The following is a 20,387-nucleotide window of genomic DNA, read 5'->3' as shown; positions in this document are numbered from 1 at the left end:
TCCCTGGCAGCTCAAGAAGCTGTATGGATTAGAAAGTTCATTGCCGATCTAGGAGTGGTTCGTACCATTCAGGACCCTCTAGAGATCTTTTGTGACAACGAGGGTGCGATTGCTCAAATCAAGGAACCCCGCGCACATCAAAAGACTAGGCACATTGAGCGGAGATTCAACTACATAAGGGATGAAGTTGAAAAGGGAAAGATATGTATTCGCAAAGTTCACACTGATCAAAACATTTCGGACCCACTCACTAAACTCCTTGAAAGGCCGAAGCATGAGAGTCATACTTGCGCCTTAGGACTTCGATATTCTAGTGATTGGAGTTGATCAAAATTTGTATTTGGATATTGGAACAATTTTATTTTAACTCAATCATATGGTTTTGGTTATGGTCATGTTCTTGAGTTATGTTCCATTTTAGTATGTTTAAATCCGTGAATAATTTGAATTATTCTAAACGTCCGTAGTCGTTCATATTTGTGGGAACAAATGTGAAAGTAAGACTATTATGAACTTGGATTGGTAGATATTCATGAGGTATGAATATAGCAAAGGGTTGCTGCCAAGGTTCATAGATATTTATGGGATAAATATTGGACTGACCCGCTCTCAATTTTACTGCATGGAATCCTTGGGATTTTTGATCATAAGTAAATTTGAGTAAAGGCGAACTTCATAGTATCCTCCGACCTGAGATACATATTGGGTCTTGATATTCATCGACTATTATGCTTTGACTTAGTTCTTCGCTGCTATGAAATATGTCAGTACATAAGGCTAAGCTCAAGTATAGTACAAGGTGATAGTGAGAGACGTATGTAGTCAATATGGGATTTGTCCCTCTTATTCGTTGAGAGTTAAATGTCTAAGGCCTGACAAGTTAAATCAACAGAGAATGATCACTCTGTGTCTCTAGATTTAACAAGACATTTGTGGCAAAAGGATAAATGATAGTTTCACCTAAATCATTTTCAAGTATGGGACTTGAAAGGGATGATGTTATTGAATGGCACTTCGTCATACGTATTAGGGGAAGTAAACCGTAGTTAGGCGGTATTTGCTACTTGCATCAATCTTCTATGTATCTTGTGCAAGTGGGAGATTGTTGGACTCGGTCTGCCCAAGAGACATATTAAATTGATGTGGCTAGTACGTTATGATCCAAGTCGGGTCATACCCAATAATAAGCTAGACAAACACCGATAATATTCGTTCATATATGATGTGATCATAACAAATGAATATTAACACTTGAGTTATTTGGAAAGGGGTTTCTAAATAAAATGTACTTGTGTAATAAACAAATCATATGGATGATTTATGTTTTATGAAAGAACATTACATTGTGTTATTTAAGTTGGTTAAATAATAATATGTGAATAATAATAACCAAGCATGTCTCTTAACATATAATAGGTTTTATAAGTTATAAGTTATAAACTTATAAAAGCATATATGTATGGATATATATATATATATATATGTTTAAAGTTTTATAAAAGAAAAAGATAATAACTCTTTCAAATGTAATATTATTATATGTTTGAGTGGAGACATGCAATGGTTATTATTGGTGGAGAGAAAGATGCCTTTAAATAAAACCAAGTCTTTCTCTTTCATTCTTTTATAACACACATAATTTCCAAGTAAACTTTTCTCTCTTCCTCTCTTGGGTATTTTCATCCAACATAAGAAAAGAAGAAGAAAATTTCAAGTGCAAATCCTAGCTAGAAGTGGTGTGTTGTTGAAGCTTGGGGTATGCTAGCTTGAGGAGCTTCCATATTCAAGTTCTTACCTTTCAATCATCATCTCTTTCACCCGGTTTTGTCATATTGAAAGGTAGTAGTAACATGCATGGACTTATAGTGACATGCATGTATTTGATAGTGTGTAATTCGTATTTGGATCCGGGTTTGGGTTTTGCATGTATTAAAATTGGTTTTATACATATCATATTAACAAGATTTAAAACTTTTATATCCGCTGCGTTTTTGGTAAAATAGGGATTTTATCACTTTGATAATCTTGTTAAAACCCAACAGGCGGGGGTGACAAAGGTGGAGGGATCCTCTGTTTGTGGGGATGAAGCCTTTGTTGCCCCTGTTTTTAATTACTGCACTTTATGAACAATTAGTAACTTTCACTTAACCCGGATGGATGGTCCATCTTTTCGTATTGTGAAGTCCGGGTTTGGTAATTTTGGACAAGTCCTCGGGGCTTATCTTAATTAATATATAAATCTTTTGACTATTTACATGTTAATTCATCTTCAAATATTTGTTAGATATAACTTTTAGCATTATTAATAGTTTGACAAATATTCTTAAGTAAAAGGTTTTTAGGATAAAAGTTCCTTAAAAGTTGTTTAGGATAAAATATCCTTAAGGAAGAAAATATTTAGAAAAGAATATCCTTAAATCATAAATTTTAGGATAAAGTATCCTTAAGATAGACAAATTTTTAGTATCCAAATAACCTTAAGAAAATAGTCTTTCCAATCGGAATATCCGAATTTATTGCAATGAATAACAAGTCTAGGTTTAACGATAAAGATCATACCAGAAGGTCCAGATAGACCTAAGTTACCAGAAGTATTGAACTCTCAATGTTCCTTACAAGAGTAGTTTTAGGATCCGGGATCCTTAGTTTCTCGATCTTTAGTAATAACTTAGAAAATTCGCTGCAAATAATTCATATTATTAATCGGGATCAAATCCGTTAAGCTGGGGACAAGCCCATAAAATAACCTGGGAACAAGCCCAACATATATTCTGGGGACAAGCCCAACAAATATTCTGGGGACAAGCCCAATAAAATGGGGACAAGCCCAACAAATATTCTGGGAACAAGCCCAGTAAACTGGTGTTAACTGGCGACATGGCCCTTGAGAAGAGGTGAATACCCCTTAAACCTTAGGATTAAACTGGCGACATGGCCCTGGAGAAGAGGTGAAAACCCCTTAAACCTTAGGAAATGGTACGTCTACCATAATTCGTAGGATCCTCTATATAGCCGAAAACAACGAAATTGTCAGCCACTAAGCGTGTATTGGTCCCGCTGCCCCGGACTATACATCGGATAACGTGTTCAACTGGCGATCGTGAGAAAGGTGAAAACCTTTAAACCGTAGGGGATATGACCATCGGGGGTCATACCCAATCATGGGCAAGGCCAAGGAAAATAGTAAAGTACCTTATATGTAAAGGAGAGGTGGCCAACCTCCTAGACATTGAACTTCTCACTAGAATCTGCATGGTTACTTAAAAACTTGGAAGAGATAAACGTTAAAAATATATTATCCTTAGAATAACAAGAATACAAAATGAATAAGTAATCAGATAGATATTACCGATTTTAGGATCCTTGATCCTTTAAGGATAATATATCGTCTCAGGATATTGGATCCTAATTAGAAAAAATATTTCTTTAGGTGGATAGCATTCCATGCTCTTGGTAGTCTATTGCCTTCCATTGTAAGAAAATGATATGCTCCCTTTCCTGCTTCCGACTCAATCTGATAAGGTCCTTCCCATTTGGGCGCTAGCTTCCCATCAGCTGGATTTGTTGTGTTTTGGAAGGCTTTCCTTAACAGCAAATCTCCTTCTTGAAATCTTCTGATTCTGATATTTTTGTTGTATGCCCCCAGCTACCCTTTGTTGATAAGCTGCCATTCTGATCTTTGCTAGGTCTCTGAGTTCTTCTATAGTATCCAAGTCTTCAAGAAGGATATCCTCATTGGTTTGAGGATCACGGATGCTCGTTCTCGCAGTAGGAACCACCATTTCTGTGGGAATTACTGCTTCAGATCCAAACACCAGTAAAAAGGGTGTTTGACCTGTTGCATTCTTTGGAGTTGTCCTGTCTTCCCAAAGAACGTAAGGAAGTTCTTCAACCCATTTTCCCTTCTTGGATCCTAGCTTCTTCTTTAGATTGTTGATGATGATCTTGTTGCTAGACTCTGTTTGACCATTGGCTTGAGGATGAACCGGAGTGGAAGTAATCATTTTGATGCCCCAACTGTCACAAAATTTAGTGGTTCTATTCCCGATAAACTGGGAACCATTATCACAAATAATTTCAGCAGGAATACCAAATCTAGTTATTATATTTTGTTTAATAAAAGATATTACTTCCCTTTCTCGGACTTGTACAAATGCTTCTGCCTCAATCCATTTGGAGAAGTAGTCAGCCATGGCGAGCATAAAGACTTTTCCACCTGGTGCTTTTGGTAACTTGCCTACAATATCCATACCCCATATCATGAAAGGCCATGAGAAGGATATTGGATATAAAGGCTCCGCTGGCTGATGAAGGATGTTTGCCTGTCTTTGACAAGCATCACATTTCCTTGAATACTCCACTGCATCCTTCTTCATTGTTGGCAAGAAGTATCCGGTTCTAAGTATTCTAGAAAATAATGCTCTTCCACCTGTGTGATTGCCGCAATCTCCTTCATGAAAATCCTTGAGTACTTCTTTGATTTCAGGATCCTCAATGCATCTCAAATATGGACCTGCAAGAGATTTTCTATATAGTATATCATTTAATAAAATGTACTGTGATACCTTGAGTTTGAAGGATCTGGGATTCTCTGTTGTTGGAATTTCTCCTGTTTGTATGTACTTTTTGATCGGGAGGATCCAGGATCCTTGATTGTCCGAGGATAATGGATCCCAAAGCACAATCTGCTTATCATTTGTTATTTCCCCAACTTCTTGCTCTCCTATTGCTGGCGAGAGCATGTGGATTATTGGGATTTTCAAATCCTCAGGAATCTTCAGAGATGAGGCTAAGTTTGCCAAGGCATCTGCCCCAGCGTTTTCTTCCCTCGGTACCTGTGTAATACTAAATATTTCAAAGGGTTTCGATAACTCCCTCGCAACATCTAAATATTTCATTAGTTTCTCACCTTTAACAGCATACGAGCCATTAAAGTGGTTAGTTATCAATAAAGAATCTACATAAACTTGAAGATACCTGATCTCCATGCTTTTGGCTAATTGCAAACCTGCGATCAAAGCCTCATACTCTGCTTCATTGTTTGTTGCCTGGAACTCACAAGATATGGATTGGGGTATTATGTCCCCCTGTGGTGATTTCAGTAGGATCCTAATCCTGTTCCTCTTACATTGGACGCTCCATCTGTGAAGAGTATCCAAGGATCCTTGGTCTTTTCTAGTTGTTGGACCTCCAAATCAGCTTCTTTTTGTAGATCACTAGTGAAATCAGCCACAAAATCTGCTAATGCTTGAGATTTGATTGACGTTCTTGGCTCATATTGGATATCAAATGCACTTAATTTCACAGCCCACTTGGCCATTCTACCTGATAATTCTGGTTTCCTGAGAACGTTCTTCACAGGATAATTAGTTCTCAGAATAATAGGGTGAGTTTCAAAATAATGTCTCAATTTAGTAGAAGCCATAATTAAAGCAAGAATTAATTTTTCAAGATGAGAGTACCTAGCTTCTGCATCTAACAGACTCTTACTTACATAATATACGGGGTGTTTTTCACCTTCATGATCCTTAACAAGAACAGCACTTACTGCTTTACCTGAAACTGCTAGGTATAAATATAAGGATTCTCCATCTACAGACTTCATTAAGGATGGTGCTGAGGATAAGTAATCCTTCAACGACTTGAGTGCTGCCTCATGCTTTTCTGTCCATTCAAACTTCTTATTCTTTCTGAGAATATCGTAGAAGTCTTTGCATTTCTCGGAGGATCTTGAGATGAATCGGTTGAGAGCAGCTATTCTTCCTGTAAGCCTTTGGACATCCTTTGTGTTTGCAGAAGATTTCAAATTGAGGACTGCCTCAATTTGTTCGGGGCTTGCTCCAATTCCTCTCTTAGTCACCATATATCCCAGAAATTTTCCAGCCTTAACACCAAAGTGGCATTTTGATGGATTTAATTTCATGTTATATTGGTCGAGGATGTTGAATGCTTCCTCGAGGTCTCTAAGGTGATCCTCAGCTTTCTTTGATTTCACCACTATATCATCTATGTAGACCTCCATGGTCATACCCAACTGATCCTTGAACATCATGTTGACTAATCTTTGGTATGTTGCCCCTGCATTTCTTAGTCCAAACGGCATAGCGGTATAACAGTATATGCCGGTAGGAGTCATGAATGTTGTATCCTCTTGGTCGGATGGTTCCATATGAATTTTTTGAAATCCAGAGGAAGCATCCATAAAGGTAAGCATTTCATGTCCTGCCGTAGCATCCACCATGGAATCTATATGTGGTAATGGGAAAGGATCCTTGGGGCGTGCCTTGTTTAAATCAGTAAATTCGACACACACTCTCCACTTTCCATTCTTTTTTGAAACAACGACCACATTAACTAGCCATCTAGGATATTGAACCTCTCTGATCATACTGGCCTTAAGAAGTTTTTCAACTTCTTCTTGTATGATCTTGTTCCTCTCCGGAGCGAATTTTCTTCACTTCTGATGGACGGGTTTTACAGATAAATCAATGCCGAGTTTATGAGTGAATACCTCTTTTGAAATACCTGTCATGTCCGAGTGCTTGAAGGCAAAAGTAGACCTTCTTCGGCCCAAGAAGGATATTATATCCTCCTCAATCTTACTTGGGATACTGGATCCTAGGAACACTTTTATTTCAGGATCCTCGGGGTCCAATGATACTTCTTTAAGGTCTTTCTCATGAGTTTCCATCACGTCCCTACGATGTTGCTGTAGTTTCTATGCTATGGTTGGCTTGGCTGTCGGCTTCATCGATGATGAATAATAGTTTTTGGCCTCCGCTTGGTCACATACTATCTTTACAACTCCCCAAGGAGTAGGTAGCTTGATGCACTGGTGATAAGTTGAGGCTACATCCTTCATTTCATGGAGCCACGGCCTACCTAAAATAACATTGCAACAAGAAAGGTTATCTATAACACAAAATTTTTGGTATGAATTTAACCCTTCGATATAAATTGGGAGGTTGATGTCCCCCAGTGTCTTCTTGGTTTCGCCACTGAAGCCAACTAGCACCGATGTTCTGGGGATGATTTCTGAATCCGGGATATTCATTTTCTTAAGGACATCATGTTGGATAATGTTGCTGCTGCCGCCGTCTACTAGGATCTTGCGTACATAATGGTTAGAGATAAATAAAGTAATAATCAAACCGTCATGGTGAGGATCCTGAATGTTCAGCTTGTCTTCTTCATCGAAGAAGATTCTTTTGTCTGTAGTTAATGTGGTTGAAACTATTGGACGATCTCCGTTATCCATCTTGATCTCCTTGGCGAATATTTTTACGGCGAAGAAGGAAGTTCCACATATGTCTGAACCTCCCGAGATGAAATTAACTGCTCGCACATCTGGCTTGTCTTGTCGAGGAACCTGGATCCTTGAATTAAAAAAGATTCTCTGATCAGTCACTCGAGTAGTGGGGATGAGTAGTCTTCTCTCATTATCCAACTCGAATTCTTCTGCGGGACTTTCTGCTATGGCACAAGAATCTCTAAACAATTCGTAGTCTCTGGAGACAAAGTTGATCACATGAGCATCCGGCGGTGGCGGTGTCGCCTTTTGTGGAGGATCTTCAGGATTCTGGATCTTTGTTTTCTTCCTTCCCAAGAGTTCTTTAAAGTGACCCTTGCTCAGGAGGTATCCAATTTCTTTCCTTAAGGCGATGCACTCGTCTGTAGCGTGGCCAAAATCTTCGTGAAAAGCGCACCACTTAGACTTGTCTTTGAAGCCGACAACCATTTCATTCTTTCGTGGCCATCTCGCTTTTTCTCCCAAGTCCTTCATGGCACAGATCAAGCCATGAGTGTCCACAGAGAAACAATAATCGGAGATGCAAGGATAGTCTTCATCGTCATCTCCTTCTTCAACTACCCGTACGTTGTGATTATTGGGCTTGGCGTACGGCTTTGAGTTGTTGTTCCTATTCCAGGATCCTTTATTCTTTTCAGGAGTTTCTTGCTTCGTTTATCCCCCGAGACGATCCAGGATCTTTTTATCTTCTTCTAAGCGGATGTATCTTAATGCCCTGCTTCTGACTTCATCTAATGTCCTGCATGGAGTCATCACTAAATCATTATTAAAGGGGAGCTCTTTTGAATTCCCATCTTGAATGCTTCAACAGCAGTAGTCATATCAAGGTTTGGGATTTCTAGAGCTTCCTTTCCGAACCTGGTAACGAAATTCCTAAGGGATTCATCACTAGGCTGGATAACACGATATAAATCACTGGTCAACCTCTCAAATTTCCGACTACAGGAAAATTGAGTGTTAAACAAATTAACTAAATGAGAGAAAGATGTAACCGAGAAAGGGGGGAGACTTAGCAGCCATTTTAGTGCAGCTCCCGTTAGTGTGCTCCAAATCCTTTACAAAGGCAAGCCTCTTTGAGTCTCTCAGGAACATGATTAATTTCCATTCTCACCCGATATTGGGCTACATGTTCCTCAGGATCGGTGCTCCCATCATACATCTTCATGTTGGGAGTTTGAAACCGCTTCGGGATTTCAGCATCACATATGGGCAGAGCGAATCTGGATAATTTGTGACTCCCCTCCGGTATTTCATGGATTGGAAGTATCACTCCCGGGACACTGGATATCATATCCTTTAGCTTCTGTAATTCTTTGGCCATGGCCTGGTTGATACCTGAATCCTACATGGGAACATGGTTAGTATCTAAAGATATAGGATCGTACAAATTACCTCTCTGCTGGGTGGAGTTTGGTATTCCAGACGAATATGTGGGATAAGTGGAGTCAGAAATCGGAGTAGGTCCTCCAGAAGCTATGGTCTGCATGGGGATTATATCTCCTTCATGGACTTCAGAGGATCGTTGATGTTGGACGCCCGAGGATCCTTGATTCGGAAAGAAGGATCCTTGATTCGGGGTGAAGGATCCTTGAGGTTGGGTCCTATAGGATCCTTGTGGAAGGATGACCGATCCTTGCCAATAATATGAGGATCCTTGATTCTGCTGACCCATGGATCCCTGTTGAAGGATAGATGATCCTGACTGAAATAGCGAGGATCCTTGAGTCTGTTGACCCATGGACCCCTGTTGAAGGATAGATGATCCTTGAGAGAACTGAGCCATGGATTCTGGACTGGTGAAATCCAGCATCCTTGGCATCAGGGGGTGAGATCCTCTGCTGGCCTCTTGTTCTTCTTGAGATCCTCTATCTCACATAGGATCCTCTGATTAGTCATATTCTGTTGTTCCATGTATGTTTTAACCTGCGAAAACATAGATGAAACATCACTGTTAGTATTAACCACCGGGGCAGCAGCATTTTTTGAGCTCTGGAAGACTGGTAGTTGCGTCTGGCTTCCAGCAGCAGCAGGCCATTGCGTTCCCGTGATTGGCGGAGGCATCGGTGGCAAAGTCCTTGCTGAGAGAGGAACCGTAGCCGGCATGGTTGATGAAGCAGAGGTTGATTGAGAGGCCATTGATAGTGATATGGGTATGAAAAAGTTGAGAATGATAAGAATAATATGGATTATAGCACCAATTGCCCCACGGTCGGCGCCAAATTGTTTTGGACAAAAATTAGTTAAGGATCAAGTATCCAAATTTGTTATGTGAGGTGAGGTGCTAACTCGATAATGACAAATGTATATGCGTAATGTTGGTGAACACAAAGGTTTGATTACGAGGGAAAAAGCCCTTAACCAAGATAGTCTTACTTCGGTCAAAACTTATCAAGGTAATCTTTGGTAAAATAACTCCAGTCAATGATTATTAAGATAATCTTTGGTCGGATTACTTTAGTCAATGATCAACGAGGTAACCTTTGGTCGATGAGTATATGATTATCGTGGTCTCCGGCACAAAAAACCCCCGGACGGTGAAAACTATCACCGTCGAGTTTATTGATTAACAAAAAGTGATTACAAGTGTTTGTGGAGTATACGATCGAGGTTACAAAGTAAGCTAGTGTGTAGAGAGTATTAATTTCTGCTCTAGTGTGTGTGTAAGTACATGTGTTTTCCTACCCGATCATACTCAAATATATAAGGAAAAAGTAATTAACAAACTTAACAACTTCATCCTATTAATCCGCTAGTCTTCCATTCTTCACCAACGTGCTCTTTAACCACGTGCTGATAGCCACTCACTAGAGAATAAAGCGGTAGACCAGGTCTAGATACCGTTGTTGTTATTTAAACGTCAATCTTCTAGAGGGTTCGTCCATAATCAGCTATGTTGAATTAGGATCCTAGATCCATGTTCCAGCTATAGGATGTCCCATGAGGATAATTGATGCAAGTTCGTCTTAAAGTTGATATACATGTTTAACACATCACCATACTAAACGCAATCATTAGTAAACAAACAATACCGAGGATCGTCGATCCTTTATATCCTGATGTATATTTCAAGGATAAACTATCCATAAGACAGTCAAGGATAAAGGATCCTCTGTATAAAAATCGTTACCTAACAGTGATTATCAAGATTGTTTAAAGCAACTTTGGGTGCATGTTAGAGAAGAAGATACAAGTGTCACACCCCGACCAAATGCGACAGAAACGTCGGGGCACGACCGATCGTCCATTACACAACGACACTATTAAGTGACAATATTTAAACAACTCATTTAAATTCATAATATCATAAATAACAAAAATTGTTCATACAAATAACCGAACAAACAAATAGATTGTTCATTTATGTTTAATAACCTAAACGGTCACAAGATAATAGTTCTTCAAGTCTCCAAATTGACCAAGTAATAAAGCTGTAACATTGCATAAAACGTAAAATAAACTTTGTCAACACAAATGTTGGTGAACAATTTTCATGATTTTGAACAATAAGTATATAATAGATGAAACCACAACTCGTATATGGAACAATAAATAATAGCAACAATTTAGATGTGCGAATAGTAAATAGTTTGAGACACCTTTCAATATGGTAACAACTAAATATACTCGGATAATAGTTTCCCTATGCTACTAGCAATTAAGCTAAAATAGTTAGGGGAGCGTATGATCATACTTAATAGTTTCATAGAGGCCAACCCACCTAAAGCAATAAACATGTATCATGTAATCATGTAAAGCATACAACACCAAATCGAGCAATTATTTAAGTAACATATACCAAAGAGTTTGTGGTTTGAGACACAAAGTACAAATCATTTGAATTTGAATAAGTATGCAATGCCACCCCCAAAAAAACTGGGGATGAAAAAGTACTCACGTTAACTAAGTATCTTGAAGGATTGTTTCGTGAATAATTGGAGCGATCGGTTTCACGAGCAAGACCTAGATTAAATGGGTCTTGAGTTAGTAGATAATTTTGGAAGGGTTTAAAGTAAAGTATGTGACAAGTAAAGTAAATAAAATTTAGGGTTTAAAATGTAAATATTTGAGAAATTAAAGAAATGTTTCTTGAAAAATAAGTTTACCCGAAACCGGGTCTTGGTATTCTATTCACTAGTATTACTCAACCTTTGTTAAGTAACTATGTGGGTTATAATGCACTATTGCAAGACCAATTGTTATATAAATACCAAAACGAGGTTTTAAATGAGTGTTTGGATTTGTCGGTTCGAGACTTGATAATTAACCAAACTCAAAGTCAACTTTCCAAAGTGATAAATGTTATAAGATAGCTCAATAAAATCCAAAAAAACTTAACCAAGTATATAGTTCTATTGTGAAGAACCTTAACGTCCGTTAAGCGATTATTTGGTTTTATTGGTCCCAACTTGTTATAAGATCAAGTTGGACTCCGACATGCCAAGTATGTTGAGAAAATAATTTAAAATTAGTTTAAAATATAATCTTGAAGAAAAAGATGAGTTTCGTTGGCCCAAAACACACGTGTGTTTCTTAAGTGAGTAAACTCTGTTTAGTTCGGTTTCGGTTCGGCCCTTGACTCGGAATAAGACCGAGGATGGTTACCACATGCCCAAATACCATGGAAATTGTAAAATAACTTATAAATAATAATACTTAACTTTTACATTCAAAATGTTAATAATAAAGCTTTTACACGAAAGTTTGGTTTCAGTTCGGTTCTCAACTCGGGATGAAACCGAGGCTAGTCACCACATATCCAATACCATGGAAATCAATAAATATGAATTAGAAACTGAAATAAATAGTAACTGCGAGATTAATAAGCATTAAGACGGAATATAGTATAATCAAGGATTGCAATAATCCTTCATGTAGCCTTGCCTTATAAGCCCGACACTTCACCGACCGAGACCGGAGAAGTGAAAGCCGAAGGAAAACAAGGGGTATATATTATATATATGTTGCAACAAAAAGCTTTAATTACTAAGAAGTTCGTTAGAATGTAGAAAGTCAAACTTCCAAGAACTTGAATAATAACCTTAGAAATCTTAGATTGAGAAAGATATTTGATGAAATGAGCAAGGATTAATGAAGGGAATAGGTTTGTACTTATAAGGTAAGTTGAATGGGTCATGCATGGGGTTTAATTCAAGTGTTTGCATGCAAATGAGTGGAGAAAAATGAGTCAAACAAACACAAAACAAAAAAAAATCGAAACTGCTGCTTCAGAGCACCTTAGCGCGGCGCTAAGGGCTCTGCCCTTCCCACTTAGCGCGGCGCTAAGAATCACAAAGGGATAATCTGATTTTTCAACTTTGGCAGTTTTAGTCCCTAAAGTTCGTTTTGAGCGTTTTAGGGGCATTTTAAAGGTTGTAAAAGGTGTTTTTGAGATCCGACAACCATAAAACAAATATGTAACATAACATTCATCATTTTTATATTATTGAAAGGTTCTTGATACAAAACGGGTCGGTTTTCATAATAAAAACAAGTACAAGGGCGAATACGAATCGAATAGGAAAATGACGAATGTCACAACAAGAATCTAATTTTGGATGTTTATTTTTACTTGTTAATTATGAATTTTATGTACTATGATTATTTGAATTTGTTGTACTATTTTAAATTGGTTTAATAGATATCATCACATTTAATATTAGATTGATAGTATCTGAGCTGTGAGCAATCAGTTCACGCCCCGGCATTTCTGCCTTAGCTTGGGGTGTGACACCATAGGCGCAATAGTTCCAACCCAGCCACCTACACGTGACGGGCCTATTAAGTTGAAAATTACTTCAAACAATCACCCCCTAATTTCCGACTTTAAACAGATGATCCTTCAACTCCGAGCATGTCTCTTTTGCCCTGTTTGATTTGACCAATGGACTTGACCTTCTCGGCTTTCACAACCCTCTTGGTCCTCATCATCTTGGTCTTCATAATATTAGTCTTGACATATAGGAACTCCTCTTGATCCATAGATATGTTCTTTCAGTTCTCCCAAACTCGACTACCTTTATGCCCTCTTCCAAAACTTGTTTCACACAAGTTTTGATCGGTTTCTCACCGGTTAGCTTCTCGCCTTAAATTCCTCCACACGGATCACCCGATTTCTCACTTTGATCTGTCACTGATTTATTCTTCTCGAACCTGCTTTCACAACAAAGTTTATTGCTTCACACAACCGACTTCTCGCCATGTTCTTGATTGCTTCACACAATCATCCTCACTCTTTTATCAATCTATCACAGATTGACAATTTTCTTCCTCACTGGTATCACACTGTAACACTCCGAATCACTCGGGTAACTCCACACCAATCGCATGAACCGAGGTCGATGGAATCGCTCCAATCGATTTCTTTTGGTGGTTGACTCACACAACCCAAAATATTTGAGTCTTCGCAACCCTACTCGAACAAACCAATCAATTCCGAACAACTTTTCAGAATCGAACCCACTTGCTCACCAAATCTATCAAACCTTGGTTAAAACCTAACTCATTTAACCCAATAAAAAACTTTGAATTGAAACGACTTATCTAACCCAAATAAAACTTAGCACTAGCTAGTGGTCAAACCTAGTTGTTTAACCAATAAAGAAAAGAAATTCATATCCTTTCCTTTTAAATCTCAAAGTAGCCACATAAACTTCACAACAAAAGTCAAGCTTCTAACCAAATTGTTTGTTTTCTTTGGATTCCTCGTAATCACCAAGATAACTCCTTCGGACATTTTTTTTTCAACCAAACAAATATTAATTTAGGAATCCCTTAATTCTGATTAAATAGCAGGAACAAAACAAAACAGTTAAACACCACTTAATTTTAATTGTCCGATCAACCACTGGATACCTCGAAACCAAGGTGAACCCCAAACTCAATCGTCCGTTTCTCTTTAGCTCCTTCAATCGAACAATATTTCAATTCCGTTCCAACTTTATCGAATCTCCCTCGTAGCTTACGACTTTGATTGACTTTAGATGTCCGTTCTTCGATCACGACTTTGATCCACGAACACCTAAAAGTTTCTTCAGCTAGTTGTCGACCGTTGTCTCGATCGTCAAACTTCACCTGATTATTTGGTTTCTTGAACTTGGCTCAGATACCAATTCAATTCCCAGATCGATAATCATACACGATATATACAAATAACTCTTGTTTATTAATCAGAAAATCTTACTCAAAAAACTGATTACAAACTCTCAAACCCTAACTCGGTTTGGCTTTTGATGAACCCTAACTCGGTTACATCTAGATGAATCCTAAATCGGTTACATTCGTGTGTGTCTCTAGATGAACCCTAACTCGGTTGCATCTCACACCACACTCTATAATGTCTAACCATACATCGGTTTATATAGACCAACATTACTTGTTAGCCAAGACATTACCAAATATAATAAATCATAATTGTAACCTCATAAATTTATCACATAATAATGTATCCCATACACCCAGTAGGTTCAACCTAGTTACCTACACGTGACGGGCCTATTAAGTTGGAAATTACTTCCAACATTGATCTCCCAGTAACTTATCTTGATCCATGACTATATTCTTCCAGCTCTATCGAACTCGACTACTTCCATGACCATGTCCCCGACCATTCTCTCGGCCGTATGAACTCGCATATCCACTCCTCTGGCTATGATTCTGGTAATCTAATCGAGTGAACAACAATCTTCCTTGATCTTATTTTGTTCCAGAATCAAAACACAAGCACATCATTCAAATCAAAATATCGGCCAAAAGATAACTCGTTCAACCCATATAGAAAAAAAATTTTGAATTGAACCCGACTTGTTCAACTCCAATAAAAATAGAAACACTAGCCAAAGCAAACTATTAGGTTTCTTGAATTCGAAGTCAACACCAAAGACGAAAAATATCTTCATAAGCTTCTCATTACTAATTGTAGCCACCAACCTCTTGCACTCTGACTTTGTGATTATTAATATTCTTAATCACAAAAACTTTTCCCTCGCATTCAACTATGGTGGTGACGATATCAAATTATGTGAATTAATTCAATAGCAGCAAGTTCCTAACATGAAGAACGTGATCCCTTCTAATCAATCACTTCTTTGATTGACCTTCGGTCTCTCCTTAACAATCACGGCTTTGATCGACAAACTCCAAGAGCGATAAACAGACACAAACTAACGAATAACTCTCGTTTATATTAATCGGAAAATGTTACTCAAAAAAATGATTACTACCCTCAAACCCTAACTCGGTTTAACTCTTGATGAACCCTAACTCGATTACATCATGTTCACCTCTATAATGTCTAATCATAACTCAATTTATATAGACTAACCTAACTTGTTAGCCAAGGAATTATCAAATATAATAAAACCCTAATTGCAACCCCATAAACCCATTACATCATTAATGAATCTCACGGGCCCAATAGGTCCAACCTAGTCATTAACACGTTACGGGCCTCTTAATTTGGAAATTACGTCCAACAATTACCACTTCACCATTCTTGTAGCTCTTCATATACCTCTTTTTAATCACCTCCATTAATAGCAAACAGTAGTTTGTAATTGGTCCTCGGTTTCTCCTAATGATAACATAAATTCATACGAGACTAACATTCTAACAATCTAACTTGAAGAAACACTAGTTTAACCCTCGGTCTAGTTAGTTAGTCCTAGGGTTAAGGTTAGTCTTTCCCATGGAGGTTAAAAGTATGATCCGATAGATCTGAGTAGTAATATCTTTTGTGATTCATTCCAAAGTAAGAAACCAAATATCACCTTAATTCATACCACACACCCGTTTATCCTTACACAACGAGGCCATAAATTCATACAGGAAATATAAGTCAAGTTCAAAAAACAAAAAACTAATATAGATCGGTATCAGTATCGGGGTAGACTTGTTGGAGCTTCAACAAGTTTCTAGCAAACAAAAACTTTTCATCAGACACTATAGACGACATGGTGCAAATAAAAAAACTTTTTTAGAAAAGACGAAGACGCGAGTAAATACTAAATCAAAAACACTCCATTCCCTAAACCTTTCAAATCTTTAAACACCACGCTTCAAAGCCATGTAACGCGCCCATTGTGTTGCAGTCCATCTATGGAGAACAAATTGCAAATGTGGGGTAATTTTTAAGGCTGCTTGTAGATAAGTTCAACCTTATTTTTATGAAGTTTGTAATTTATAATTTTTCATCTTTAAGGCTTCTTATTTTGTTTGTGTTTAACCTCTTAGGTCAAGCTCTACACTTTTAAGTTTTAACCAAATAATCATGGAGCAATGAATGAAACTTCATTGAATTTTATAGTTAAAAAGTATAATAAGTAGTATTTAGACCCGCGTAGTTAAGATGTGTAATGCTTAGTTTTGACATTAGTATAAAGCCTGCAAATAAATATGAACTGCATTGTAGTTATGTAACCTTCATTTGCAAAAATCGGGCTTATCTTTCATATTAGAGAGTGCCTCATCAGCCAGCGACCACTACCACCATAACACCACCGTCACCTAGGTTTCGAGAATAGAAGCCTGTAACGGTAACAATAGAAATCGAAGGATGTACATGGAGCAACAATCGCATCCAACAACCGCCACACCACCATTGCCTAGGGTTCATAAACGGAATTGGACAACATTATAGGCCGTTGTAGGCAATTACCGGATGTGGCCACCGTCGCTTATTGCCTCAATCGTTAAATGTGAGAAATAATAATGAAACAGTGGGATGAAAGGCATGGAAATTGAAAAGTGGAAAGCAAAGAAAAGAAATACAAAAAATAAAAACGTGGAAAGCAAAAAGGAACAAAAAAGAACACGTATTGTGCGAGCTGCTAGCCTGCTACTATATGAACACACTTGTATTACATTAATAAACTACTACAACATCATAAAAATAAAGGAACAATGTCCTTGTGAGTTGTGAGACACATGAAATCTTCTAATTTAATATATACTAGTATATGTAAAACATGGGTCACGATTTTATTAAATAATATTAATAAAACAAATAAATAGTCTCTTCATATAATTTGGGAATTTGTAGTACATATACCATATACAAATCTAAACATGAATAATATGAAATAAAACATATATACATATCTTGATTCATACTGAGGACTAAACTTGTGCTCGAACGCCGAATTCTCTGACAAGTTGAAACCGGACTGGATTCGAGTTGATCATCACGTTGAAACTGCATCGGAACCACGCTCACATCGTCTAGCTCGTGTTCGCCGAGACCTGAGCATCACCTCTGATCATGTCTTCTTGTACGCCCCTTTGCTTTGTGAACCCATCTTGATCACCCGAAACCCATCTAGCTGCAAAACTGAACAAACTATGATTCCCGGTTGTGGCTGAGGATTTCTGTTAAACAGAGGTCCCTTAAAACAGATTTCGGGCTACCTCCGTGAGGCCGTCTGTTTCCCAGGGTACAACAGCCGAAGCAGTATGTACTGCCGGGATTACCCTAGCACCCGAACCATAGTTGAAACGTGAGTTTGGAATCATGAAAGTTGGAAAGAAACTAAACCATTTGTGGTGCGTGTGTGATCGGTATGCTACTGATGTCTCTTCTAATTGGCCCACCACTTTTCTATTTATAGCAAGAAACAATGATGAGTCGGCATGACACATGGCGACCTATGGAGCACTCTTCACCGGGAGTTGACACCTAGCCGCTGACTCATCATGGCACACGACACATGGCGGCATATCACACACACACGACACTTGTCACAATACTCCCCTGGTGTCGACACTTGGCGCGGTGACTCACCTACCTAGTCCAACCACACAATTTAGAGTATTGATATCACATTTATATATACTCTTTGGACCCGTTAATAATTAGTTTATTAGTAATATACACTAATAATTATTATTAGTCCAAAAATTTCCAACAATCCCCCACATGAATGGAGATCGATCTATACACTCACGTGTCAAATAGAGTTACAACGGTTGAGCATTGCAGGATAGGTAGCGTTAGCCTTGAACCTTCCTTTGTGAAACATACTTAGTCTCCTAGCGGTTGGTAGACACGGTGTCCTTGAACCAATCCACTTTTGATATAGACATTATTACATTTCACACAACACTTTTCCTGGCCTGGTTAACCCTTCATTGTCGTGTCTGTTCTGGTCATGGAACACTAGTCTGGTTCTGCGAGAGCTCTAGGATCTGCGCACCCCACAAATCCATTTGAAGCGACCCCACTCCTCTCTCACATAGGTGATTTGATACTCAAATCATTATGGTTACCATGATCATGAATCAGTAACCATCACATGGTTGATTTGGCATTCAAATCATTAAAAGCATAATGGTTATTATGATCCTGTTATCATTAACCATACGTTATGCTTAGCCTCCCCTTTGTCACTGACTGTCTTAGGAATGATGGACTAGGATGTTTATTTAAACACCCATTGTAATTTAGGAGGATATAGATATTAGCTTATGTGCCAACATGTACACAAGCTATGCCCCCACAATGACCACCCTTAGTTCATGCAGTTAGGTTGTCCTATTGAACCTAGATCATGGGATCTCCAATCTCATATGTTAGGTTTTCCTTTGCACTCACTTTATTCATGGGCTTTATTCTCATTCCACAACTTCATTTTTCATCAACCCTCGGGTTGTTGGATCCAAAATCAGTAACCATGACTTCGTCAAGTCAATAAAAGATAATTGCGCAATTAAGATGAGTTGTTGTGATGTGTTCTTAACTTCTAAGCTTGTTCATCTTCTAAGATTATAACCTCTAGATTCACCATGAATCTTGTTATAAAACCTATCTTTTAAAGAACACAGCTCTTAGGAAAACACATCTTCAATATGCCAATATCAGACATCTATCTAGAATCTGATTTCAACCAATTGGCATTCAAATCTAATCACCAAATTAGCTCGATATGACCATTGTGTACTCCACCAAGTCACAAGTTGAAATGCAAGACACCCCACATTAAAGTGTTATTGGATAACATCATCTTATTGATGGTATAACGAAATCTTTATCTTTTAATTGGTATGCTCTTTCTTTTCTTATGGACAGGATAAATATAAGTTTTTTTTTCTTTTCTACACAGGTTTGAGATATAATATCAATCATCTTAATTAAAGAAAAGCTCTTGCTTTCATCATTGGTTTGAGATATCAACTCAATGGTATCATCTCATTTACCATCCCCCACATTTATTGCATTTAGACATAGTTTGTTTAAGTTTACTTATAACCATACATCGATACTTATGGTTTGAACAATACTACGCTATTGTATCAGTGAGTTCATGATGTTACCAATAAAGCAGCGCATGCCTTGTCATAAGTTTCAACCACTTTCTAGTGTCTAAGTTCATCCTTTTCATATGGAAATTAACAAGGCATCACAAACTTAATCGCATCTAGGAGAACTTGGAAAGTTGAGATCTACTCAAGATCCTCAAGAGTTATACTATTACCTTAGATGAAATGAAATCCATTTTAACTTTTCTTTACACATAGTTATTCTTGTGTATGTTATGAATGTTCAACGTTAATTAGTCTTCGTCAAGAACCATAATTAACAAGTACTAGTCTAGCATGCTTAGACTACAATACTTAGGCATGTGAACAGAAGATGCATCATTCTGATTCTTCACAGCCTTAAGAGAGAACACAATATCTCTTTCAAACATTCATCTCTTAGTTTAGACAAGATAATTCGATTCCATTTACCGTTCCTAAACCTTATTTTTAGAACGTATTAACACCAAAGTTAATCTCATTAGGTTATAGCTCGTTTGCCTTTAACCTCCAAGGCCTTAACCATCGACTCGTATAGACTTAAACATAAGTCTATAATCTAAGTCACTTTGATAGTTTGATGAGCATATTTATCACAACAACATAAATGGTACTCGTCTACAATCACTATCATGGTCAAAATGGAATCACTTAGATTGACATTCAACAGTATGGCGATTACATATGCTTAAATTTTGAACAAATCATCCACCATAGTTCAAACAATATTGATAGTGACATAAGTACCAACAAGTTCAGCACTATTGTAATTCTCTTATAATAAATACAA

This window comes from Bidens hawaiensis, unplaced genomic scaffold (assembly GCF_021521415.1).
Source record: "Bidens hawaiensis isolate Kalapana, Puna unplaced genomic scaffold, B.hawaiensis_p1.1 tig00035440_1, whole genome shotgun sequence".
In the NCBI taxonomy this organism is placed as follows: domain Eukaryota; kingdom Viridiplantae; phylum Streptophyta; class Magnoliopsida; order Asterales; family Asteraceae; genus Bidens; species Bidens hawaiensis.
This window is presented reverse-complemented; position numbering follows the sequence as displayed.